We start from the raw sequence: 20,146 nt of genomic DNA, 5'->3' as shown, positions 1-20,146 counted from the left end.
CAAAACAAACAAAAAAAAACACCACAAAATTCAAACAGCCAAAAACAGAAACAAAAACCTCTGGTTCAGCCCATTTCACCCGCGAAGTTCAAACAAAAAACCCAATTACTGCCTGTGTCCCATCCCTGCCATCCCAGCGTCAGGAACCATCCTCACTGCTGTCAGACCCTGCCCTGCTGCCTCCTCGTTGTAACCTGCCATAATCCAGCACTCTACTAAACACTAAAACCAACGCCATAAATAAAAAAGTCTAAAAAGGTCTCTCCATCTCCCTCTCTCCCCCTGGGACAGCTCTGCCATCACCCCCAGCCCTCCTGCAGCTCTGCGGGACCCGCCCGCCCCCAGCACCAAAAACTGCAGCTCAAAAAATAATGCCTGCAACCAAAAAAACCTAAAACTAACTTACTGTACTGTTTGTAGCTAATTTCATAACTATTATTGTTCTTGTTTGTCTTGTTAAATATACTAGTAAAGAGCTGTTATTCCTACCCCCATATCTTTGCCTAAAAACTCCCTTAATTTCAAAATCATAATAATCTGTAAAAAAGAAAAATCATATTTTTCAGTTCAAAAAAACCCTTCTGCTTTTCTTAACAAACACCTGTCTTTCAAACTAAAACAATAGCTTGCCTCATCACTCTTTGTTTGATGTCTAGGGGGTTTTTAATTTTTTTTTAATTATTAATTGAGGTGTGTGTAACAGAATGTATCAATTTTCTTTGTGCATTGTTGGAAAATAACCAAAATTCCTCCAGGAAGCTGAAATTCCAGTAGTGAACTTCCTTTCCTCTGGCAGTAAAGCTGATTGAAAGTATAAGTAATGTACTTAACATGCTGGCAATTTCACATTGAAATATTGAGCAAATATCACATGATCCATGTGATTTATTACTATTCAATTTATTGATCTCTTATTGAAAATGATTTATTAGCATGTCTGACTGAAACAATTCCTCAGACTTATCTCCTGTAAAGAATGGTCTGTGTACGAGCTTCCCTTAGCTTCTCTTTAAGCATTGAAATGCTCAAATTTTCTTCCCATAGCATTCCTTTCTGTACCTACAGATCCATTCACCCAAACATCACATCTATTTGGCACAGGATTGTAAGGCCATAGAGCTATTGGAAAGATTCTATGTTTATGATAAGTCTGTAAGTTATTCATTGCTTTAGACTATTTACTGAAATATTCCTCAAATAGTTTTTTTTGTCTTGCATTCTAAATAGTTTCATATTAATGTTATGAAAGGTAATGATTCTCCTGGTCTGATTTATTTGTAACTTTCCCATCTCTGATCTATTTTTGCTGTAAGATCCTCCTCTTTCTTTATAAATGTCCCCTTTTCTCAGAGACGGGGTCTTTTAGATGGGCTTTTGCTGTGATGTTATTTTTATTCTGATTGGCTAGTGTGGTGCCTTTATCTATTTTCCATTATCTACTTTACCCTTTCAGTTGCTCTTTTTCAATTCCTTTCTTTTTTCAAGCTTCACGGTTTTATATACCACTGCTAATTGAAGGCAAACAACCATGAGTAGTTGATATTCTTTCTCATATTTCTGTAAGGATATAGTGACTTTCACAAAGTCACTATTTGATAACAGTGTTTTGAACCAAATTCTGCCCTTGACCCAGAACTAAGCCAGAGTGGCTCTTCTCTCTTTTTGCAAGTTCTGAAAGTAGTTGCTGTAATTAACAGTCATATATGACATCAAAAATGTACTTTAAATTGTACACCATCTGACATTTATCCACTTCAGATTATGTTTTCATTTATGGTTTTATTGACCATTTAGAATAAGATATACATTAACAAGACTTGCTAAGGCTTTCTTCTGAACTAAAAATAGATCAATCAAACTTCTGATCCTGTTTACTTATATGCAGTAAACTGCAGTTACTACTGAAATGCATGACTTTGGGAACCTTAACTTCAAAAGGGACATGGGAAATCTAGTCCTCAGAGAAGGAATGAAAAGAAACTGGTTTTTAAACAGGGAAGGAAGAAGTTTCTTCCATAAGGTGAAGAATCCAATATCAAGACAACCCTTTCAGGCCCATGGTGTGATTCTTGGGGTGTCCTGTGCAGGGACAAGAGTTGGACTCAAAAATCCTGATGGGTCCCCTCCAACTCAGCATATTCTGTGATTCTATGATTCTAAGAGACATTTAAAGCAAATTTCACCAAAGAGCAGACATAGGGATAGCTCCCAGAGGAACTGTAGAGCTCAGTAAGAGTGAAATAAAGTTGCTTATAGAGAGTAATGGCGAATATTGTAAAACTTACTAGGTTACACGAGACTCAAAAGCTCCCCTTTCTCCACAAACTACAGGACATGAAATTGCTTTTATGGGCAGAAATATAAGCTAAAAATTTTCTTTAATTTAGACTTTTGCCATGTGGTGTATTCAGTAATTTCATGTGACAAGGTTTCAAGTTACATAGAAAAAAAAACCAAATTATTTTCCCACATTACTAAGGTATGACTCTGTTGTGCTGAGTCTGTGCCGTTGCTGCAAATTAGATTTGTACTAGACTTTAGTATTTCTTCTCTGAAATGGCAAACATACTCATGGTACTCCACACAAAATGCCACTGTAAATGAAATGCTAAACGAAAGTACTTACTCTGGAATTGCCTATCTATGTAATATGTAACTGACTTTCAATAATCCATAGAAGGAAACAAACTGTGCCATGTTAAGGGATTTTTGCTGTATCTCCAAGAGGTGAAGCTCTGCAGTTGCATTTATTCACTCTGGGAAAATTTCCTAATGCTTCAGGTGAAGAAAGGTCTTCAGCATCTTATCCTTGTTGTCCAGATCTCCAAGACTGCAAGAAAAAGATGTTCCTGTAGCTGTTCAGATAAAATAGCTTCCCTCTTTGACAGACAATCCTGGAATGAATAGTTGAAGTCTGGGGAATAGCAGGGCACTACTGAACAGGGAAGAAATGGAAAATGTATCATGTCATTCTGATTTACTATGTAGCATATTTGCACATTTTATATGAAAAAAACCTGCAAAATGAAGTGGTTACTTTGGGGCTTCTTTTTTAACGATGTACTTGCAGCTCAGAACTCTTTTCATGCCATGCTCAGGCAGCGTCATACATAACATACTTGTGCCATAATCCTGCCCCTCCAAAGAACGGATGCTCCATCAGAAATGGATCTCTTGTGAAGCTGGTGTCAGACCTTATAGCTGCTTTGTACCGTGCCTTAGACACTGAGGGCTACTCAAGTGTTTACAGTGAATTACAAAAAATTTTACAGGATCATTGTGAGAGAGAAAAAAACCCATTTTTTTTTTCCCTTCAGAAATCCTGAGGATCATAATATGACAAGTATGAAAGACAAGTATGAGTGCTTTATTATCCATACCAGAGGAAGATTTCAGCATTGCTGATATTTTAGTCCAGCTGCATAACAAGAAACAGTCAAAAGAATAAAAACTACATGGCTGAGATTCAAATATAGCTCATAAAGCACAGTTTGGATGCTCAGTGAGCTTTGTAGCCCCAGTAATTCTCTCTTGTGTCGTATCAGAAGCCTTAGGCAGTCTTGTCCTATGATGGCAGCTTGTTAGCAAGCAGCAGACCCCAGAAGAAATAAAGGCTTAGGGCAGCTCTGCCTAACTGTCCATGAACTCCAGTTTCAATACAATTCTGCCTAACAAGAGATTCAGTTACTAATTTGATTTGTGGAAGTGAAAACCCTGGCAAATTAAAAGCAGCAAACATTCCCAAGTGATTTTCTGCAAAGTAGAATAAATGAGTAACTGCTTTAAAGGAATCATATTCCATTAATTTCACATAACTGCAAAAGTAGTTGGGTTTTAACTTGTTTATGGGTGAAATTGTATAGTTTGAAAACATCCATTGTTGGAAGTATTGGTAATAAAGATGGTTTATAAAAAATGTTTGATTATAGAATGCAATGCCAAGCCATGCCATAACTTGATGCCATTTAAAAGTTGCCATTTAAACAGTAGTATCAGTATCAGGGTAGAAACAAGTCATCATTGTCTTACTGAAAATTGCTTCAGAGTTCAGGAGAGAAATGTATTTGGAAAACAGGAAGATTTTCAGGCTTAATATCCATGCCACACAATTACAAGGTATGAGAAATATTTCTCTCATAGATATCTCACAGTCTAGTGAAATAATTGCTCTAACAACCAGATTCAAGATCGAACAACCTGGGCATACTCAAAGTATATTTTGCCAATTTTTTCCCCATTAGAGTTTTACAAGACATTGTAACAAGGGTTAACTGCAATAGAAGAAATTAAGCAGATGGAAACAGGAACAGATGGGTCTATTCTAGGTTTTGACACATATAGAAGGATTTGAGAAGCCAAGGTGCCTTGACCTATTTTGCAGGGTCAAAGCTAAGGCAAAGATTCTCAATAATTCTTGAAATAGCAACATTCTCTTCAAATATAAAAATATAGAAAAATAAGTACTTCCAGTTATAATGCTAGATAGAATGAAACATTTGTCTTAGAACTGGAATGCTGTGCTCCAACTCATCATTAATTCCCACCATCCTAATGTTTTTCTCTGCCTTTCCATCACTCTTCTGTAAGCAACATAAAACAGGATAATTCACTGTTTTATTTCCATTTCTTTTCAAAAACTTATTTCCTGTTAAAGCTAAGCTAAAGCTTAAGTTGTAAAACTTATTCCCCTTCTGGTTTTAAAAATAAAAAGTTTATTAATCTTTACTCACCTTAGCAGTGTCACTACAGTATAACACTTAATTTACATTAGTAATTCCAATTACTTCATTTGATTCCTTTGTGTGCCTGAAAACCAAACACAAACCTTTAATCACATGTCTGGTAAGCCTATTTGCTATTCTGTCCTGCATTGGGAGCCAGATGAACTAATTTGGAATATTTACATAAGTTAAACATGTAAGTATTTTCTGGACAAATAGTCAATTGTACTAAACTATTTCTCACAGTCAGTAGAAATAGCTGAAATGACTTGTGATTATTACATAATTTCTAACAATTGTGGAAGCAAAACACAACTTCCCTTCTCAGAGGCTGTTTTGGACCCTAGTATTTGTAAGGTGGGAAGAATTGCTTTAGGGCCAAGTGGCTGTGGAATAGCAGCATTCTTCAGACATGCATTTTTCTATTTAGTATGGTCATTGCAACATAAGAATAGAACAAGAGAATAGAACACAAGAACAGAACAGAGAGTTGATGGTATCCACTTTTTAAATATACTCTTCTTGATAATCATTACCCACCAGAGAGAGCGGCACTGGAAATAATTGAGAAATAGTTTAATTGTGAATTTTGGTGTCAAGATATAATTCTTCCTCACCTTGAGCCTAAGGGAATAGGGATGTTTTAGAAGTATGTGTACTGAAGTGAAAGATCAATCTTAATAGATGAAGTATGCCTTTTTATAACCATGTGTCATGCTTTTATACATTTTATAAACAACTTTCAATCCTAGGGTTCATGAGAAAAGTTAATGTGCAGGGCTCTGTGCCAGTCTAAGGGCATAGTTATTAAGATATGATATTAATGGAAATGACCCCTGTCAGTAAGACAGACTAGGCTTGCTTCTGAAGCCTATCTGGTCTTTACCAGTTTTATATTTCAGTGGTTCCCCTAGGCCCATCTGCACACTGGTATATAGAGAATTAAAGGAATGTAAATTCCATCAGTAAAAGTACTCCTATAAGTAAAATAAGTTAAAAAGCTCAAATTTGATCAAAATTTATTGAGCTAATGACTTCTGAATACTAAAGACTTTCTTTCCTAAATGTGAGATTGGACTCTGCAAGAATCTTCAGTATTGGACTAATTTGCTCTGCTATTTTTCTGGTGTGGTATCTTTCTTTTACTTTACTTCCCAATGCCCTATATAAACCCATCCACTTTATGAATAAATTTTATTATATTTATCTGCAATTAAAGTTTACTCTTAGGAATAGCCCTATCAATCCTGAAATTTAAAGACATGAATCATCATATATTGAACTGTTTGCCTTTACACCATCTATTTCCAAAATTCTCACTTTAAGAGTGCATTACAAAGCAGCTTAGGTCAGGTCCACTGTTTTTAAATTGCAACTATTTATCTTGCTCATCCTTTGGATTATTATTTCAGATATGTGTAAATTGCTCAATATTTTTTAAAAATTAGTCTCTGGTAATGTTTGCAGCTGCTTGGTTTTCCACTGAAAGCAAATATAGTCACATTTAAAGTAATTTTAGAGTTTTGATTTCTCTGTTGAGGTGGATGACATAAATACAGGACAAACTGAAACAGCCTTTACAAAATATTACTGTCTATATAAATTTTAAAATTCCATATATGCAAAACAGAAGTAGAGTAACTGGGTGCATTTTACAGTATCTATATTATCTGTCTCTCTCACAAAGAAATATCATTACCTATCTCTATGGTATTATGAGAAAGGACAAACTCCAAAATACTTGGAGAGAAATATCTTAACATTCTGGGACTAAATTCCTTGGTTTGAATGATAAACCTGTGGCATCTTATTTCCTAAAGTTATATAAAATAGAAATATATTATAAATATTTGGATACTTTATTATCCCTACAAAATCAATATTTTTTAAAAGCAGCTGCTAGCACTCATCAATTGTTCATCCACATTCTGCTTCAAAGCCAGTTAATGTATTTTTAACCAATTAAATGCAGATTAAATGCAATTTATTAAGTTTGAGGCAAATTTCTGAGTCAACTTGCCAACTTCAACTTTTTGAAAATCTACAGGTCACTGAAATGAGAGCCATTTAGAACTTAGGCATTTAGAACTTCCAATAAGCTTAAATCTAAATGATCAGCAGCATGCCTGGGGCTGTGATGAGAAACTAGGGCAGATTCACTGCCTTAGAAGCCAATAAAGGTGAGTTTGCTACATGTTACAGCAGCTGGCAAGGGAGCACATCCATTCAGCACCTGCTATGGCTCAAGCTCCATTGAGCTTCTTCTGGACAGTTCATCTGACAGCCCTGAAGGAGAGTTTAAATTTGAGTTATGTCAAAAGAAAAATCAAACAAATGTCTTGTGCCTTGAAGCACTAGATAGAAAGAAGTTCTTTTATATTACATAACTTTATGCAAATATAACTAACATAGATTTGTATGTTCTTTACATAATTGTATAAGTTACTCTTCTGCTTAGCTGACAAAGGAAATGCCAGCAAGCCTGACACCACAGCTTTTTTCACCACCCTAGCAGTAAATGGAGGCACTTTGGATGCACTGTGGTCTGAAGTGCTCTTTCCTGGGAGCATCCTTAGTGGTCACCATTCCTAAGAGTCCCAATCTTGGAAACTGTGGATGTTGGTCTTTAATCATAAATTTATAATAAGGAAGAGTTATGATTACATTTGCTGTTGTTTTAATTTCCACTCTAAGTTCTTTTCTGCCTTGATTTATCTTATAAATCCTTAGTAAGGCTTCCACATTATGAAAGATCATCAAAGCATGTTCTTTGAAGTTCAAAATATATTGATGCAGGTGACCCCCATCATAATGGCCTTAAGTTGGGACTGGTTAACCCAGTTTCACACCAGATTATCTGCAGTGTATATAATTTCTGCCTTAGGCTTTCTTATCAAGAATTGTCCTTTAATTTAATTTTAGCATTATGAGCCCATGACACGGTATTCCAGAGAGAAATATCATGTTTCAGATGCAAGTTGTAATTTTTTTAATATCATTTGTCCTGCCTTTTTTTTCCCCCTATATTCAATGGCACAGACAAAACTGCATTAAAATAATGTGAGGTTTTTTTTTTCCATTCCAACTAGTCAAGCTAGAAAGGTTACTGAGGCACTTACAGCAGAAAGGCTTTTCAGGAAAAGGAAATTTCCTTTTTCTATTAAGTTATTTTTCATAGAGGTAACTTTCTCTGAAGTGTTATTAGAGACGAAGAAAGATTTGGAAGGAACTGAAATTCCAGGAAGCAGTTTCCAAGTTATGTAGAGGAAGAGTTTTAGAAGCTTCACACAAATTTGGAATTTCTCTCCAAAGGATATGTCTGCTCTTTCAGATTTGAGAAAACTGAGATATGTCCAAAACCTTGAAATAGTAAAAGAAGTAAAGTTATTTTGTCAGCACAGAAAAAAGCTATAGATGATAGCTTTATATGATATCATAGAGATATAAAGGGGGAAAGGAATATTCTGAGACTGAGACAATTTAGTCAATATATTCTCTAAGGGAAATTAAAAAGTGATTAACAACATGAAGCAGACCTAGGGCATACAGCCAGGGATTTATCTCCTCTAATAAGTAAGACATAAGAAGGGGCTATTGCAATGATATATTTCACTGAATGCAGGTATTATTGGAACATTTGGCCTGACCTTCATAGTAACAGGTCCCTCTTTTTCACAAGACACCCTGTATTGAATGAAAAAATATTCCTGAATAAATCAAGTCTTCCAGAAAAACAGCAGGTGGGTCCACCCATCCTATTAATTAAAGCATGACAGTGCTTAATCCCAGTCATTGTTAAAAATGCATGCATTTTCTCATATGAGTGTTTGTGATTTTAGATTTCCAGTGCCTGTTTCTTAATCTTGTCCTTTTTAAGTTTCATACACTGTTTTCTCCCTGTGAAGATACTTAGGCACTACTTGAATTACCCCTGCTGGTGGTGGGGAGGGAGGGAGGCAGATGAGAAAAATAGAAAATACACTTGATTACTCACCAGTTTGATGTGGTAACATTCCTACCATGCATTTTTCACAATGCCTTTAAATTCCTTTATCAGATATCTATATCCAGTATATGTTAAGTTTCTATTCCTTTATTTTCCTTTTCCTTCTCACTGTTTTCTTATACTGCTAAGTACTGTCCTCACATTATGCTGAACCAGGCCACGCTTTGCATGTCATTCTTACCTTGATATTGTTCCCACATGATTCTTGCTGTCTAGCAGCTATCTTTTTTCAAAAGAGTTTCCAAATTTCTTTTGACATCTTTCTCTGTAAATATTTTTCTCTATCTTATTTGACTTATGATGACCTTGTTTTGGAGGAAATCACTCCTTTGGAAGTTTGTGTATTAACACAATTCTTAATGTCTGGGATTATACATTTTTTCTTTGTGGACAACTAGGTGGGCAGCTGCATTATTGCTATTAGTCTGCAGGGTTTGAAACAATATCCACTTCTGTTATTATTGATCTTTAGTGAACGTAATGATGTCCAGCTTAAAATAGAATTGCAGTAAATACAATATCTTTTGAGCTTAAATGTTACCTTTTTATTTAGCATTGCTGCAATTCCCCTGTTTGGGATCCTATATGCTTTAATCAAACTGTATTTCCCAAAATACTATTTTTCTTTATGCATGTTAGAAAATCAGTTAAGAATTACCTTATCCTGGTAATGTTTTCTTTTAAATAACCATTTTAAATTATTTTTATCATCTTCCTTAATTACCATAGTTTCCTATATATGTTTTTTTAAAACACTTTGTCTTCAGTGTTTCATATGCATTGAGGTTTTACATTATGAGTGCTTGATTGAGGTACAGATTTTTCACATAGAAAATGATTCCCTCTTTCTTTCTTTCTTTCTTTCTTTCTTTCTTTCTTTCTTTCTTTCTTTCTTTCTTTCTTTCTTTCTTTCTTTCTTTCTTTCTTTCTTTCCTTCTTTCTTTCCTTCTTTCTTTCTTTCTTTTTCTTTTTTTAATACCACCTTCTTTATCTTGGTTATCAGCATACTGATGACTTTTTAGCACCGCACTGGTCTGACTTCTCACAGATTTCAGGCAATTCCTTTGCTCTTCTCATAACAATTCTTTTCCTCAGCAAAACAACTGGCATTGGTTGCAGAGACAGTTTTGTGTTCCTTGTCAGCTCAGCTGAACTTGTTTGCAACATGCCGAGTAGATGTTTGTATGACAGCTGTCATTTCAGCACCCTTTTCTCCCTGTTGCTAAATACAACAGCCTCCTTGACGTCCAGCTAGTCCCTGAGACCACTAGTTCATTATAATAATCAGTGGAAATGCAGCCCGATCCACTTCCTCCCTGACGGGGATGTGGTACACTCTTTTGCAAAAACAGATCTTGCGCTTTGAACTTTAGTGTTGCATTTTTACTTTTGCCCCAGGCAATTAACGCAATACTTGTGCTTTTTCCTGTGAGCCTTCACACTCACCTGAGCTGTGGTAATGCTTCCAGCTTCTTATCTCCTATCTCTGAAATACTGTGTAAGGAGATACATCTCTTAACTGAAGAGCTTACAATTTAGAAGGGTATATTTTAGTTCAAACAGTGCTTCTAAGGATTGATCTTACTTCAGAGCTTACTTAACCTCTAACACTGAGACAAATGGAAATTCACTACCCACTTGCAATGAATGTTTCAGTATCTAGTGCTTAAATGAATGTTTTCAATGAATGAAGATGAACTGGGTATGCTAGACCAACAGCTATTTATGACCAACAGCTATTACTCTGTATCTACCCCTGAATAGGAAGTACCCCTTCCAAAATGGTAGAGGATGTGCATGCTTGCTGCACGTGCAACTAAAACTGGATATTCTCTGTGATTGTTGGTATGCTGAATGACTATCACACATACAAACAAACACAACCCATTTTCATAGCTCATTTGCTTTCATAAGTATTTTTAAAGGTCACAGCCCTGCAAATTCTATCTCCAGAAAGTTGTGGAAGTGATACACTGTTACTACACTCAAATGAGAAATAAATGTCGTTGCTAGAGTGAAAATTACCAGTGAGGACACTGTCAGAGAAACATGGGAGGATACTGTTAATTCTTGAAATCAGCCAGGCAAAAATTGGTCAATGCCAAAGGAATCTTCTCCAGATATGACTAGGAATTGAAATCTGGGCTCCTCAACTGGGTATTATCTTTGCTGGCTTTAGAACAAGCAGTAACCCACTGTAATCAGCCAAAAGTGAGTTCTTCTGATAAGTTTTCAAAGTGAACATAAAGCCATAAGACTGTACTGTCCCGTGCAACAACAAGCAGCCCTCTCTCTCAAATGCTTTTAATCGGTTTTAAGAGACTGTTCTCCTATGCCTGCAACAAATAGGCTGAACTGTCTGTGACACTCAGTGGTTAATCCAGATTAATAACTTGCCAGCTGAACTCCATATCCACAAATTCACAAGCAATGTAGTAAACTGGTACTGCATTTTCTTTTGAGTATCCCCAGTGTGACGAGAAGAAATGCACTAGGAATCACCTATTCGCCTTCTAAGGATAATCTATCCTGAACTGCAGAGCATATACAAGTTCCCTGGCATGGGGAGCATTTTCAAGTTTCACTCATTACTTCAGTTTTGATGCTTTTTTATTTTTCATAAAAGAACTGTATATTGCTAGTACAAAAATAACCTAGATTTGTTTTATTTTTTTTTCATATTATTTTAATGTGTATCTGAACATTAAAGTTTATAGTGCTTAAAAAGTAATAATTTCAGAGAACAAAGCAGTTTTCAGTTTTGGAAATGAGATCAATATTTCACTAAAAACTGATGTATATGGTTCTTTATATTTTAAAATATGCTTGTGAATAGGAAAAAATACCCTTTGTTATATGATGCTAATTTTGGAATAATACTTTAGTAAATGAACAGCTTATGCACTTCATCTCAATTAAGATGTTTTATACTGAATGATGCATTTCTTTGGCATACAAAAGTATTTATCTAAAATCAAAGATGCTAATTGTCCCCAGGACACTTGATTATAGTCTGAACTCTTTGTGAAATGGCTTTGTTTGTATGATTTCCTTTCTGAAATGGAAATTTCCCCCTTGCTGTGACATGCTATAATTGACACTCAGCAGCAATGAAACTTGATAACTGGCACACTACAAGAACAACTAGCTATTTCAGGTAATGAAACAGACTTCCTGACACACTTCAGTTGCAGCTCAGTTTAAGAAATCACTGTTCTGTAGGGTATGCTGGAACTAAGTTACCCTGCAGGAAGCTGGATGCTCTCTCACATTACGTTTCTGATTCTCTCTCAGCTGTAAGTGTAAAGCTCATGCTTTTGGCTCCACCATGGAGCTACCAATTGTAACTGCAACTGCACTATTGATGCTCATCATACTACTTGAATCCTAAACTTAAATGTCTTTTTATTACTATCTCTGCCCTACCTATGTGTAATATAACTTTGGAGTCACAAGATTTTAAAAGAACATGATTTGTCCAGAAATACTAAGAGTAGAAAGGCTGCAAACCCGTCAAAAGTCAAGTTTGCAAATTAATGCATTTTTGAGACATTATTTAGAAATATAAACATGACTCCAAACCAAAAAATCCTTTGCATGATCAGTGAAGAAGCTGTTTTAGTACATTCCTATTCATCAAAGAAGTCTAACTTTCTAAAGTCTTTTAACTCATCATCATTTTCCTATGCTTATGAACGTTTGCTGGTCACAAAAATACGTTTTCTTACTGAACTATCTCAGGATGTATATCAAAACTGCAGAATCGTAGTCTGCTTTGGTGAAGCTTTTTGTGGTTGATTCCACCTGTAATATACCATTATTTTCATGTTTCATACTGTGTCATTTCCACACTAGCCTCAGCTATTAAATTCTATTGCTGTCTTCCACAAAGGGACTAACTCATTCCTCCCATGCCTTTAAGAAAAATACCTTTAAAAATACTTTAATGCAGTTTAAAATACAACAAACTGATTGCACATACTGACATGCTGCATATTACTCATCTCCTCGTATTCCCTCAAATGAGGACATAACACAGTTCACATTGTTAGGATCACTGTATTTTAGACACAGGCAGCTGAAACAGGAGTTATTAGCTTTAGGGTATGCTTTGTGTGAATGGGAAGGATAGAGCATCAGTTGTTCTACCTGATACAGATTTTGGATGTGTACTAACCAAGGAGTATTACTAACCAGGTCTACCTGTGATAGACCACATTTCAAAACAGATTCTGCTCCAAAATATTGGCAACTCATGCATGAGTCACTTTATGAAGTTCAATTTTCAAGAATTTTAAGCATTTTGTGACTATGCCATATGAATGTGTGTAAAATCTAGTTCCACCTTACTTCAGGCACCTTGTTTTTAAAGTAGGCTTTCTGAGAGATAATTTTCTGAAACTTCCTGTCAGGTAATATTTTGCTGAATTTCAGTGGAGTTTTGGCCATGCAAAATACCTGACATTCCAGCCATGAAAATTCACAGTATTTGAGACCTTGTTAGACAGGGAACTTTATGAGGAAAATTCCCACCTAAAGTAGAATTTTCGTGTTTGAATTTATCATGATATACATTGAGGAACGTTGACACTTTTCAGCTTACCAAGAATGTCCTTCTACAGTGACACTGATAAAAACTACTTGGGCTCTGGACACAGATTTTTTGCTTCAGAAATAAGCAAATAAATATCTAAAGAGCTATTTTGTCTTCTGATTATGGACCTTTGATCTGAATCAGCTAGAGATGAAATAGTAAACTTGTGGGACTCAGTACACAGTGAGTGACCCAGTAGGAAGAAGCAGCATTATTGCTTCCCTGAAAAGGCACTTTCACCCTTGGTTTAAATAGTGTTTCATTTGGGCAGAAAAAAAATATTTCTTTCTGTGCTATGCCTGCTTATTTTTCTTTTTATTTAGCAGCTGATTTGTCAAAGGGACTAAGCCATCAGAACCTTCAATTTTAAGCATTTTCAAAGGATCCAGTTTGCAAATACTAATTCTTATGAGAACAACTGGAAAACTAGGTAAGAAAGGCTCTTGACTAGAAGGGCAATACAGAATTTGGAGAGCTTTAGACAGAGACAGGAGTAGCATTAGTCAAATAGATGCGACAAGTTAAAAAAAAATAAGTTGCTTTCCTCTATTCCTTGATGAAATTTTAGTCTACTAGCCAAAATTTCATTCCAAATTCTTATGATTTTTTTTTCTGGACAGTTTATATATGATACTGTCCCAAACTATACTCAACTCAGTTTCACTTTTATTATTCTAGTCCCCAAGGTTCAAGGATATAGGAAATATCTTTTCCTATATTCCTCAGCTTCTCCTTTATTTGTGATGGATCTCAAAATGTCATTTGCATATACATCTTTTTGTGACAAGTTTTAACATAATATTCAGCAGCATTTTTACCAAAGACTGATGCTTGATCAGCCTCTACAAGAGCTGAATTTTACACAGTAAAGATAGATTTATGAAATAAAAAAGAGAAATGTTTATCTACATTATCATCTGAAATAGTTTGTATCCACTACAGATGTAAGTATATTTCTCAGTTAACTTGCTAGAATATAGTCAGAAGTTCAAGAATAGAGATGAAGGGGGAAAAAATACCAAATAAATAATGCGAAAAATAAAAAGTGCATCTAAATAGAATCTTGGTAACTGTGAATAACTAAATAAACTATGAATAAATAGAGGCCTATATGCAGATGGGCTCCCCTTTTCTTTCATAAAAAACATTTCGTACAGGATATGGGTGAGCTTAAAAAACTATTGACCAACACCAGACTGACTAATGACTGACATAGTGTTGCATTATTAATAACAAAAGCTAGGTAACTTTGGGATAAGCTTTCCTTTCTTGGATTTTTTTTCCCATTGTCTTCTGCACTAATGAAAAAAAACCTTATTATCAAACAGGTAGGTGTAGTCTTTCTGAAAATTAGGTAGTATAGATGTGGCTCTATAACTATATTTATGTAATTATGTTTGTTAAACTTACAAAGAAAATCACTGATAGAAGCAAAAGCACTTTCTCTACATGATATCTGTGAGCATCTCCCCCAAAACATATTTCTCTGCTATGAATTTTGGATACTTTTCAAGGTGTTCAAAAACTGTGCTTAAGTAGCTTTTTAAGTGCAGATGCACCTGCATGGCCAAGAGCTATGTATTAAAAACTGTTGGAGCCCAGATACAGAAGAATCTTCCTTGTGAAAGGATGGGGTGCTGGTTACAAAACAGACTTGTGTGAAAACAGGTCCTTAGTTGCAGTAGCCTAGGTCAGCAATTACCTGGTAACAGCAATTAAGCAGGTTCACTGACACACACAATGGCAGTTCCATCTTCACTCAAAGCCAGACATAAGCAGTGCTCAGAAAACTCTTCAAACACTGAGGGATTCCCGCTCCCCCCCACCATTTTCATCAATAAAATTTGTGCCTCTCTGCAAGATAGAAGAGTATGTGTCATTGTTATTCATGGAAACTGTCAGGCTTTTTAACTCTGCTGAGAAACAAGAAGAGTGTATGACAGATGGGGCCTGCTTTCTTGGCAAGGAAGTCCTAGTGCTAGCAGAATGCCACAGTATGAGTCCTAAAAGAGAGAAGATATGACAATTTAACTTGCTCTTATACATAAAAGTAATCTGAAGAGAGGTCTTTCACTGTGAAGTAGCCTGATTTGTCATATTAACTCCTGTGTATATAGACCGATGCTGCTGTCAGTCTTAGCCTGAGATGCCAAATGGTCTTAAAAAGCTTGAAACATTTATATTAGGTGCAATACCACTAATTCAAGCTGCTTTAGTGGCTTCCCATAAGCTGGAAAGTATTTTACTCGAGAGTGAAACCTTGAGAAAATGAACTTTAAAATTTTACAAGAAACTTCAAAAGTCCTACCTATTGCTGAGGTATTCAAACTGTAGTGATTCTTTATCTTTCTTATTAAGAAATGTTTTCTCATGCTTATTATATACTCTTCAGGTCAAAAGCATGAATCAGGGTAATACACTCCAATATTATACATGTACATTCACGATGTACCAAGGTCCTCCATGCAAAGTCACTTAAAGCATGGGAAGGATATAAATCAGAACTCAACTAACCACATGTGTGTGGGAACACAGGTAGGCAGGAGAAGGAGGATGATGGCTGAAAGTTAAAACTGGATAAGAAAATTAATTTTGGGCTAAGCAAAAGCGCTCATAAGCATTGATGGAGTACTTAATGTTGAAATGGAGTACTTTCTTTGAACTTTGTTTAAAAAAGTCTTAATTTTTTTACTATTTCAAATTTTAAAAGTTTCTTTACAATGTTCACCTTTTAGCTTTTTTTCACAGTTTGATGAGGGTGGGGTTTCGGTTGTTTTGTTTTTAACCAATCCATTTTCTTCCACATCAGCTCAGATTTTTTTTCCCATTGAGTAGAAACTATAATTACAGAAGAAAGCTTCTTCCTATTTTTTTTCTTTCTCCTCTACTACATATGAAATTGCAGATGTATGTACTTGGAAAAAGTTCTGGAGATTTTGGGATTTACTACTTGACAGACTTCATTAATCACTTTATAAAGGGCTCTTAACATTAGCTATTCTTAAATTTATCATTAACTTCAGGATGAATGTTTTTTGAAAATCCATTTGGCTCTGTTCTTAGCTATTTTTTAGCCTTGGACAGCTAATGATCATCTTGATATTGTACTAAAGGGCTAAAATTATCTCCCCAAGGTATGGAGGATCCTCAGTATCCTAGTTATAAAAAAATGTTTCCTCTAAATAATGAAATGGGGAATTTTCTGAATTACATTTATTAGGATTGGAAAATATGATCAAAAAATGTTTCTCTTTCAGAACGCTAGCTTTTTATAAAAATAAGTTTGCCAAGCAGCACAAACAACTACTGTTTTATTACCTTTAGCCTGATTCACCTTTCATTTACTCCTGATTACTGTAGCTAAAATCAAGGGGTTTTATCTGTCACTTTTAGTAAAAACCTCAAACCATATGAAGGTGTTCAAGAGCTCTAACTCTGAAGTGATAGGACAGAACAAAATGCTTATTGATTTACATTGCAGCAGCAGAGGATGTTATTGGCTTTCCCCATTTCAGTGTTGTCTAGGCACTATCAGCTATCAAGTAAAGTTACTGCAGTTCCAGCAGCTGATGCTGCTTCTGATCTTCTGGAGTCAAAAATTTTCTTTGCCCTCAGTTTCTTGACAGGTATTAGCTAGTCTTTTATTCAGAATAGGAGGAGAACACTGCCCCCACCAAAAAAAAAATCCACAAAAATAATTACCCCTCTCCTCAGATTCTTTAAATTTAGGACAACTTAGACACATGCAACATTTTTTTACATCAGGTAGTCTTTAATACTTTATTTTCTCACCTTTGTGCTAATATGAAACTCACTGAAATTAAACATTTCAGTTAAAAATTTTCTATCAGCTTTGATGAAATTCTTTGGTTAGTTTCACCTTATTTCCTTCATAATATTCGGTGATGTCTGTATGTCTTCTGTTTGAGACTTTAATGTATTCTGAATCCTACTACAGTGGAATATGCAATGAGGCTGAATGGAGTCCGAGACTGAAAAGACAGCTTGCGATGTCTGAATTGCAATATCTGAAAAAGTCTTCCAGCTCTTATGAAGGCTATTTTGTAATACGAATAACAGCTTCCATGGGAAATACAAAATATATGGTTAGTTAGACTGTAGATCAACCTGACAGCAGCTATTGGTAATGAAGATACTAGTAAGCATTTTTTCTGAGAGGCATTCTAGTCCTTTTATGTTCTGCCTTGGCTTATCTCTGCTCTTGAGCATTTGCATGTAAAATGTCAAAGATGTTAATCATAAAAAAGCAGAAAAAGCTTAGTAATATCCCTTACAAAAATACTTTCTAATATACTTATCATGAACGTCGTTTCCTTCAGCATTTATTTTCTTACTTGAATATGGTAGAATCAATATTGCAAATCACATTCACACAGCTCATCAGAAATCACTGGATTTGGTGATTATAATTTTAAATAAAATGAAATTTTCTCCTTAATGATGCAGCACTGTGCAGTCATTAGAACACAGGTTATGTAATTGCTGGGTTGCACCCAAAATAAAAGACCATCATCTTTCTTTCTGTGCCATCTATTATGCCTTTCTATAGTACACGATGGAATTCAATGAACTAATGTTACAGAAATGTGCTGCTTCTTATTTGCTTCATGTTTTCATATACATGTACACTAGAAATTTGCAATGATGGAACTGGAGCTGTCAGCATTATGATCTTCATTTAAATTCTTTTAGACAACTTTTTCATCTACAAATGCAGAAAGTATTTATACAGAATTAATTGTCTTAGGTTGCCTCAGAAATTGGCAACCATTGGTAAGCTAGGGAAACACTACATGTCATTTTGAGCTCTAAGTAGCAAAGCAACATTTTAGTGTGCTCACTTCTCAAGCTGTTGAGTTCTGTCTTGAGCTCTGACACAACAGGGAGAGAAAAAGATGCAGGCCACTATAGTGTTTAAGGTGGCACAAACTCTCTGTGCAAGCCACTAAAGGGATTTTTTCAGACCCCAAAGCTTTGTAATGTACCCTAGGGAATAGCAAGAACATGACAAGGCTCAGCAGACTGGGTGTGCACGAGGACAACAGAGGCATGAACAACCTTGTGCATCTCACCCATTCACCCCTTTAAATTTTTAACTGAAATAAATGATTCCCAGCGCAGGACCCACGCTTAGTCCTGCCCAGTATCAGCCCAAAACTAGACAGAAGGGAAAAGAGCAACTAAGAAGTGTGCAGCTCCCTCTAGTCCATTCTGCTCTCCTATTTATCAGTGTAGACATCTCTGAAGTTTGCTGGCGATGCCTCTAGTGAAAAATCAGAACTGAAGGTGACATCTGCTACCTTTTGATATATTCTGCTCATTTTACAAGTTTGGAGACATGAGACTTTCAATCTTGTTAAGGAAGCTTTGCAGAATATACAGTTTTATTTCCAGTAGTATGATGTTATTTTAGATCCAACCTAGATCAGATTGTGTGATAAAAGTGTGAAGGCTCTATGCATTATCAGACAAAGGAGACTCTTGCATATGAAAACAGTAATGTTGATGTGAGGCCTTACTAGATACTTGGAAAATGTATAGCAAGGTTTCTGAAATGGGACTGCAAGAAGATTGAAATGGAGGGCTGATCTTCAAAAAAGCAAAATGTTTTCCCTAATTATCACAAAGCTGAGGTTTTTTTCTGTTCTTGCAAAGCTAATGCTTCTGTTTGTTGAAAAAGATGATCTAAAAGAAGATAACTTTTTTCATCCAAATTTCTACAAATGCCATGTTCCTGTACCATATTTAGGCCCAAATTACTGTGGATTTGTGTGAAAGGAAGAATGAGCAACTATTTTTCCTGACATCAGTGTTTTATGATTACTGAGCTATTTAGAAATATTTGACATTGTACTGATTTTCTCTCTCAAAATAAACTTTTCTGATTACCCTTACATTTCAGTGATTTCTTTTGTGCAGTAGTGAATCTGCAGCTTGTGAGGTAACTGGCAAAAAGTCTGATCCATCAGCATTTTTGTTTGCTTTCTTGAGTTCGTAGAGGCACAGCAACAATAAAGAAGCAATCATCCATCATCCAGCATCATCCAGCTAGTCAAAGAGAACAAAGTTCTGCAAGTGGAAATAATTCATGGTGTTATCATTACTCATTCAAGTTCTGTGTGACTTTTCTGGAGGTTTTCTTCTGAATTTTAATCAAACTTTATAATTCTGGAATAGGAGAAGATGCTGTTTTCTAAATGCCAAAAGGTTTGGGGATGGGATGTGGGATGGGACACACAACTTCCCCAACAATATTTTCACACAATTTACGTTGTTTTTTTTTTTGTTTGTTTTGTTTATTTTTTGTTTTTATAAAACATTTTTTTTAATATGCCTTTAAGATCACTTTGGCTAGAAAATTTACACTAGCTAAAAAGAAGAGGTCTTCAGATTTACAAATGCTTCAATTTTAATAAATGTTTTTGGTATATTTCTCAAGCAAATTTTCTGTATCTATGCAAAATTGACAAACCTTGTAACTTAAAAAACAGACTCCAAAATCCAAAAACCTTGATAAAAGGACATACTCTCAAATATGCTCTGGGAACTGAATGTCTTGATTTCCTATATGTGTAGCTTTCCCTTGCAGATTAATTTCTCAGTTAAATTTGAGAACAAGAGTTTGATTCCAAGAAAACCCCAACAAATGAGGTGTACAAGACATATTCCCACAGCAGCAGTGCAAACATGTGATGATGACTTTGAAACTTGATGACAAAACTGGAGACAGAGGAGGACCAAATGAATTAGAAAGTCAATTTAAAAAATGTTATATATATTGTTATTTATAACCAGAGTCTACAT

Source organism: Cinclus cinclus, chromosome 5 (genome assembly GCF_963662255.1).
Source record: "Cinclus cinclus chromosome 5, bCinCin1.1, whole genome shotgun sequence".
NCBI classification, from domain to species: Eukaryota; Metazoa; Chordata; class Aves; order Passeriformes; family Cinclidae; genus Cinclus; species Cinclus cinclus.
The sequence above is the reverse complement of the archived record's forward strand: the minus strand, read 5'-3'. Positions refer to the sequence as shown.